Genomic DNA, 9,068 nt, shown 5'->3' on the forward strand with positions numbered 1-9,068 from the left:
CCCAGACCCGAAAAGTCACCTACCCATGTTCTCCAGGGATGCTGCCTGACCCACTGAATTACTGCAGCATTTTGTGTCTTTTAGAGATATAGGTGATTGATTGAGTGGGAAAGCAGATAGAGTATAATACGGGAAAATGTGAGGGTGAATACATTGATAAGAAGAATAGAAACACAGATCTTTTTTTTTAGGTGGAAAAACCAGAGGGATCATGGTATAATGGTGTATGCCATCAAAGAAGTAAACATGCGCATACCGCAAGTAAATAAAATAAATGGAATATTTTCAACGTGGTCAGAATTTCTGAAAGTAATGGAGTCTTGCTGAGACTGTACAGAGCTTTAAGAGAACTCATTTAGAGCACTCATCTGGAGTATTGGCAATAAAGTACTTAAGGAGCTTTACAAGATACTGTAAGAAAGACATAATATAATTGCAAGTCTTTCATTTTTGGGCTGTCATAGGCTCCTCTGTGTTATAAAACTTTCTGAAGAAGTCTGATTCTTAATCACGATAAACCTACTTCTACACATGATGCATATAATAACTTTGCTGTACAATATTGTATCTTTGGTGCTTTTATTATTTCCAGTCTATGGCAATTTTTACTATTGTGTCAACATCTTGCAGCAAAGTTCCTGACTAATTGACGTGGTGACTGTCATATATTTTAATATCCTGAAATTACAACATTTCTGTCACTTTTCTAGCTTTTCTTAAAGAAAATAGATTTTCAATGTCAATTTTTGGATCTGGCAGTTCTGAAATAATGGATGTCATTGTTAGCCACTCAGAAGTACAGTTTGGAAATAATTCCACAATGCTACCTGGTTTTCGAGGATAAAGGTGTTTTTGTAAGCAGTTTGAGTCATCTGTGAAAATGATGCTAACATGATTTTTCATTTGGGTTAGATTGGCCAGTTTAGCAACAAAACCTTCAATAATAAAATTCCCCTGAGGAAACTTAGCGAGATACACAGAAATAGATCAAGCTGATGGGCTCACACATAGGTTAGAATGTCTTTGATGGAGATGTTGTGTGTAGGAAGGAACGCAAGATGCTGGTTTACACCGAAGTTCGAAACAGAATGCTGGAGTAACTCAGCGGGACAGGCAGCATCTCTGGAGAGAAGGAATGGGTGATGTTTTGGGACAAGACTCTTCTTCAGACTGAGGGTCTGGGGAGAGGGAGAGATAGGGATAAAGAAGGGTAAGGTATGAAAAAAGGGAATGATGGTTAAGGAAAATGCAGAATGGTTCATTGTCATCTGAGGGGAAGGTGACAACGAGGTATACAATCAGTAAAATTTAATCAGGACAGTGAAACTAGTTGGAGAGCTAGGGTGGGAGAGGAATGGAGAGAGAGGGAAAGCAAGGGTTACTTGAAGTGAGAGAAATCAATATTAATTCCGCTGGATTGTAAACTGCCCGAGCGAAACATGAGATATGTTTACAGGTTAATTAATGGAAGGGAAGCCAAGGCTGTGGAACAAAATAGCATTCACCATACAGATTGTATTGCACATTGATGCTACTGCCATTTGTCTCATATCCATCATGGTAGGCATGCCATCAACTGGAGGCTTCACTGTGCATAGCGAATGATAATACTCTGCAACTAAGTCCCATTGTATATAAAAAATCTATGCATCGTGCAACTGCAATAGGCCATTAAATAGCAAACCTGTGTGCAACAAGAAGTCAAGAACAGTTCAGCATAGATTTAGTTTTAAAGATTTTCTTTGCAATTACAGGTGCACAACCTTTTATCCGAAAGCCTTGGGACCAGACACTTCTCGGATTTCGGAATTTTTCGGATTTTCGAATGGAAGATTTTTAGCGTAGATTAGGTAGGTAGCGCGGGCGGCTTGAAAAGTCTGGAGCGGCTGCCTCCTCCCCGGAGAATCATTGTAAATCATTGCTTAAATGTTAGTCAGTTATTTTGGAGGGATTTTATGTCAAGGGGGAAACTTTAATTCTTAGTCCCCTACCTGGTCGGAGAGGCGGGGAGCGGGCAATGCCTTACCGGGTCGCCGTGCAGTAAGCTCCGGAGCGCTGTGGCCGCTGACTCCCAACATCGCGGAGCTGGGGGCTGCGGGCGGCGCCGGTTGTAGCGCCGACCCCGGCGAATTCTACCCCTGGCTGCGCGGCGCTCCTAATCCAGCGCCGCCCGCGGCCGGAAGCCCGCAGCCCCAGCTCCGCGATGTTGGGAGTCGGCGGCGTCGCAGTGCTGGGATACCAGCGGGGAGCGGGCAATGCCTTACCGGGTCGCCGTGCGGTAAGGCAACTATGTCCTCTAGTTCTAGTTTCCCCGATCATTGGGAACATCCTCGGTGCATCCACCCGATCAAGGCCCCTCACGATCTTATATGTTTCAATGAGATCGCCTCTCATTCTTCTAAACTCCAAAGAGTAGAGTTCCAGCCTACTTAACCTTTCCTCATATGTCAATCCCCTCATTGCAGGAATTAATCTTGTAAACCTTCGCTGCACTGCCTCCAGGGCTAGTACATCCTTTCTTAAGTATGGACCCCAGAACTGTACACAGTATTCCAAATGTGGTCTCACTAATACTGTGTACAGCTGCAGCAAGACCTCCGTGTTTTTATACTCAATCCCCCTAGCAATAAAGGCCAAAACTCCATTGGCCTTCCTGATTGCTTGCTGCACCTGCATACTAACTTTTAGTGATTCATGTACTAATACCCCTAGATCCCTTTGCGTTGCATTACAACGCAGCTCCTCCTCATTTAGAAAATAACTTGCCCTATCATTTTTTTTCCCAAAGTGAATGACTTCACATTTATTAGTATTAAATTTCATCTGCCAAGTTGTTGCCCACTCACCTAGCTTATCTATATCCTTTTGCAGACTCTTCCTATCCTCCTCATCCCCTACTTTTCCTCCCATTTTTGTATCGTCCGCAAATTTTGATATATTACACTTGGTTCCCTCCTCCAAATCATTTATATAAATTGTGAACAACTGGGGTCCCAGCACCGACCCTTGCGGAACCCCGCTAGTTACCGGTTGCCATCCCGAGTATGAACCATTTATCCCCACTCTCTGCTTCCTATTTGTTAGCCAATCCTCTACCCATGCTAATATATTACCCCCAATCCCATAATTTTTTATTTTTAGCAATAGTCTCTTATGTGGCACCTTGTCAAAAGCCTTTTGGAAGTCCAAGTATACCACATCCACCGGTTCCCCTTTATCCACCCGGGTTGTTACTTCCTCAAAGAATTCGAGCAGATTCGTTAAACAGGACTTCCCCTTCACATCCGGAGCGCTGTGGCCGCCGACACACAACATCGCGGAGCTGGGGCTGCGGGCGTCCAGCCGCGGGCCGCGCTGGATTTGGAGCACCGCGCAGCCAGGGGTAGAGTTGCCGGGGTCGGAGCTACAACCGGCGCCGCCCGCGGCCGGACGCCCGCAGCCCCAGCTCATCGATGTTGGGAGTCGGCGGCCACAGCGCTCCGGAGCTTACTGCACGGCGACCCGGTAAGGCATTGCCCGCTCCCCGCCTCTCCGACCAGGTAGGGGACTAAGAATTAAAGTTTCCCCCTTCACCCCCCCCCCCCCCCCTTCACATAAAAGCCCTCCAAACTAACTGACTAACATTTAAGCAATGATTTACAGATGTTTAAGTGTCTCCCCGGTCTCCGGGGAGGAGGCAGCCGCTACAGTAGTACAGACCTGGGTTGACCGTGGGTCGTTTCGGGTCAAGTTTGGCGCCAAACGCGAGCTTTGGTGTGCAGACGACATCCTGGAAAAAATGTCCGGTTTTCGGAGCTTTTCGGTTTCCGGAACTCTGGATAAAAGGTTGTGCACCTGTATAACTAAAATTAAAAGGTAGACATATAACTAGAACACCATAAGAATCTATTAAGGAGATGAATGAAGAATTCAAGATAATCTTGAACCACTCATTGGGAGAGTTGTGTCCTGCATAATGCATAGATTTTTCACTTACTGCTACAAAGTTGGAATAATATTTGAATTTTGGAACAGTTTCTTTTTAAGTATCTTTGTGGATGTTTTATGCCAGTGCATAGGAGAATAAATATTGTACAAGTGAGGTTCGAACAAGTGTATTTCCATTGCGGTTGTAAGTCACAAAACACATAACAGTTACATTTCTTAGAACTTTTAGCAGCTTTCTTCACCATCTCTGTAAATTTTCATCTAAGCAGGCACATGGGAGCGATGCACCAATCCAGCACCAGCCCCTACAGTTTCCACATTTTACTTCTTTGTTTTTGGACAAATGTTAAAGTTCCCTAGATCAACTTTGAAGTAGTTTCTTCGAGCTACATTCATAGAATATGGAAACAGGCCCTTCAGCCCAACTCATCCATGCCGACCTAGATCCCCATCTAAGCCAGTTCCATTTGCCTGCATTTGGCCCATACTAAGCATTCTGATTCATATATCTGTCCATGTGTCTTTTAAAGTTTCTTCAAAATATTATTTGTTCCGTAAGTAAATCTTTAAATTTTAGTTTATTCAATATTAGAGACACAGCGCGGAAACAGGCCCGACTGCCCACATTATGAGTTCTACACATTAACTTGATCCTACACACACGAGGGACAATTTACATTTATACCAAGCCAATTGACCTTCAAACCTGTATGCCTTTGGAGCGTGGGAGGAAACCGAAGATCTCGGAAAAAACCCACGCAGGTCATGGGGTGACCGTACAAACTCTGTAGAGTTGGGATCGAACCTGCGTCTTTGGCGCTGTAAGCGCTCTAAAGCAGCAACTCTACCGCTACGCCATCGCACCTCTTTCCTCAATTGTTTTATTCAAGTAAGGGGAGTCTTCAATTTTAAGTAATTTCTAATTCCTTCCAAGGATAATTACATTAATTGTGGGGAGATCCATCCATTTGGGAATTCTTATAATGCTGAGCTTTAGTTTTAGTTTTTAGTTTTAGAGATGCAGCGTGGAAACAGGTCCATGAGGCCACCAGGTCCGCGCCAACCAGTGATCACTTTGTACGCTAGTTCTAACTTACACCCTAGGGGACAATTTGCAGAAGCTAAGTAACCTACAAACCTGCACGTCTTTGGGATGTGGGAGGAAATCGAAGCATCCGGAGAAAACCCACGCATTCATAGGGAGAACATACTGTACAAACTCTGTACAGACAGCACCTGCAGTAGGAACGAATCCGGTGTCTGGTGCTGCAACTCTACTGCTGCTCTGCTGTGTCGCTCTGAATTACATCCGAGGAGTTGTAAATAGCTCATTCTAAGCTCCCCCCAATCTAGTTTCAGTCAATAAAATACCGAATCAAGCACTTGAGCAACTAAACTTTATTTTAGATAACACAACACAAATTCCCCTATACAATACCTAACAAACTGCGGGTTCGATCCTTGTATCTGCTTGGCTAAGCCTTTCTAGCCTCATGCAAGCGGAGACACTCCAAAAGGTCACACAGTCTCATGCGTTCTTCCAGAAGATCGACATCGGACCTCGTGGGAGCTACCTTTTATAGGTCCCCGAACCTTGAGGGGCCGAACCACATGGGGGTGGCCTCTATACAGTCCAATAACAAATATCGATTAATACCATACATGATAGACAGTTCCCTAACCCAATAACACAGTAACTAATACAATGTATTCGAAAGGAGCTTCTAGAAAGAAGCAAACATAGCAACATGTGCCCAGGGATTCAGACAACCCAGACAAAGCTCAACATCTTAACTAATCAACAACTGTCCAAATAAGCCTTTACAACATTATTTACACTATGTATATCTGATTAGCATTCACCCAATCAGTTCCATGCAATTTACACCTTATTGTAAGAATCTGCAGATGTCCCATTTTTTCCCTGCAGCTCTTATCTAGGCCACAGACAAACTGGCACCATTCAGCAGCTTGTCCCAGTTCCGCAAAAGCACATTTAACTTGACCAAAATGGCCAAGCAGCACAGAAGCCTTTACTCAATTTTAATGTCATGGCTGGTCTACTTTGGCCAGGATTAACAGGGTTTAGCAAATGGTATTTCACATAAATGATACATTTTAACACTCAGTAAAACAATAGCATTTCCGTGCTTTCCATCAAATAAAATATTTCAACTTCGCCTTCTGGTATACTACAGAAGGCCATATTTTCCATTATAACCTAATATTTATTTAACATTCAAAAGAAAATAAGCCAGTGAAAATATTTGCTGAATTAAATATTGTTCTGAAAAAAATGGTGTTGCTTTGATTACGTTCATATTGAATGAAGGCCATCCACTTGTAGAGAGTGAAAATGTATTTCATATTTCCTGAAAAAGGAAGGTTTGCCAATGTGGGGCTTGTTGGGTGGAAATGATTAGATTCCAAGCATCAAAAGTGAGGGTAATGCTTGCTCTGCTATCTGTTTCCCTTCCACCATTCTTGACCATTTAAGTGATTCGGTGGTACTTAATACTGAAGGAGAAATAAGAATGTTTCCACTAGTGGGAGAGTCTAGGATTGGAGGTCATAGCCTCAGAATTAAAGGACGTTCTTTTAGGAAGGAGATGATGTGAAATTTCTTTAGTCAGAGGATAGTGAATCTGTGGAATTCTTTGCCACAGAAGGCTGTGGAGACAAGTCAGAGGATATATTTGTAAGGCAGAGATACAGTAGATAGATTCTTGATGTGTACAGGTGTCAGAATTTATGGGGTGAAGGCGGGAGAGTGGGGTTAGGAGATGAGAGATAGATCAGCCATGGTTGAATGGCGGAGTAGACTTGATGGGCCGAATGGCCTAATTCTACTCCTATCACTTATGACCTTAATTTTAAAATCCCATTTCACTACACAGGTAAGTGGAGTATCTGTCCAAGTCCATCTGTCCATATCATATCCATGTGAGTGTGCAGACTAGTCCGTGAGCTATGAGATCGCTGTAATGCATCAACACAACTTATCGGATATTCAGGAAAATCCTTGCGATCTGATGACACTGCCATTAGCTCTGCATTGTGGAATGAAAATGAAATGCGGGAATTACCAAAAGGAAATCTAACACAAAGGCATAGCCTGGGCCAGCCACGGATTGAAGGTTCCTCTCTATTGGCCCATCGTGTGCTCCCATGGTCAGATACAGTGGAGGTTTGAGTGTATTATTGATAAAGTTGGTGATATATTAATTTGATGACTGTTTGTTTGTAAATTGTCAAAATAGGCACCCTTTGATCATGTTAATACTCTGTATGTTTGTTTTTGATTTATGAATAGAAGTATTTGTAAAAAAGAAAGTGTCAGATACATTGGAGGTTTCTCTATAAGGGAGTCATCCCCCTTTACATCGGGGACCTGGGGTGGCGAGTGTTGCACAAAGCTGTGGCCTGTATCAGACATTTAAGTTGGTTCACGGACCCGCCAGCCGCCTGTCACTTCTGTGACGAGGATGGGACCGTGTTCCATGTGTACACGCAGTATGAGAGATTGCAGTCCCTATTCAACTATCTGAAGGAGCTACTCCTCAAGTTTTGGCTGCATTTCAGCCGCATGCTCCTGATATTTGGTCACCCGGTATGGAGGGGGAGGGGGGGGGGGGGGGGTTGGGAGGGGATGGGAGGGGCGGGTCCTCCCTGTGGGTTTGCTTCTGCGCCTGGCCAAGTTGGCCATTCGCGGGTCCAGGCAGCGGGTAGTCGACGTTGCCTGCCCCTTTTCCGGACTTACGTCCGTGCCCGCGTGTCCCTGGAGCGGGACACGCAGGCACGGGAACTAACGGGGACTCTGGAAGCCTTCGGTGAACGCTGGTCGCCATGGGGGGGGGGTCAGCTGTATTGTTGATGAAGTTGATGATATTGTATTTTGATGACTATTGGTTTGTAAATTGCCGGTATAGGCAGTCTTTGATTGTGATACTATGTATGTTTGTTTTTTTGCTTGAATAAAAGCACATATAAATAAACATTAAAAAAAAAAAAAGGGTCAGATACTGAGTGGTACCACTGCAACGTTCCATCACACACTCCCAGGTGAGTGGAGCCTAATTTAAGGTAAACTCGACTAGACGCAGTCCAAAAAAATGGATGCAATTCAGTTCAGTTTCCTGGGGATTAGATTAGATTAGGTTAGTGATATACAGCGTGGAAACAGGCCCTTTGGCCCATCGAGTCCATGGTTCCACTAGCACAATCCTGCACACTAGGGACAATTTATAATTTTACCAAAGCCAATTAACCTACAAACCTGTACGCCTTTGGAATGTGGAGCACCCGGGGAAAACCCACGTGGTCACAGGGAGAACGAACAAAGTCCGAACAAACAGCACTCGTAGTGATGATCAAACCTGGGATGGAAATCACGATTTTGGTTGCTACAATAAAAGGATGTAAGAATATCACGCACCAGTGGTGATCACATGCTGACACTTGCTTCTAATTGCTTCAATGGTAATGAATGTTGATGGGGTGGGGTTGACTACAATAGGCTGTTGATATTCTTGCATGCATCAAATGTGACCCATATCTGTTCAATCAATTCTTGACACTTGTACATATTCATCCCTAACTGAGTATGGGATGAATTCCAAAGTTGGGAGATCCTCTCAAATTATCAATTTAATTGAAAATCATGAAGTTATACACAGGCAGGAACCTGACCAGATGGGAAATTTACTTCATTTATCAATGGCATTCAACTTAAATGACACAATGACACAAATGTGGCATAAAACATTACCAAGATTTCTTGTTTTCACACCTAACCCTTCCATGCCTCTGTCTCCCTCTCCCCTGACTCTCAGTCTGAAGAAGGGTCTCGACGCAAAACGCCACCGATTCCTTCTCCCCAGAGATGCTGCCTGTCCCGCTGAGATACTCCAGCATTTTGTGTCTAACCAAGAAAGAAAATGTTGTTTGGCCTAATTTTATATTAATCATTTATTTTCACAGGTAATGTCAAATATCTTGATATCCAACAGATTTTGGACTCCATTTAAAAAATTCTACTAAAAAGGGATGAGATATAAAATTTATGGTTAGGAACAGTCCCCGTCGAATGAAATTAGAAGAAAATGCAATGATTGTAATTTAGATTCTACTTTTACATGTTG

The sequence above is a fragment of the Amblyraja radiata genome, chromosome 18 (genome assembly GCF_010909765.2).
Source record: "Amblyraja radiata isolate CabotCenter1 chromosome 18, sAmbRad1.1.pri, whole genome shotgun sequence".
Taxonomy (NCBI): domain Eukaryota; kingdom Metazoa; phylum Chordata; class Chondrichthyes; order Rajiformes; family Rajidae; genus Amblyraja; species Amblyraja radiata.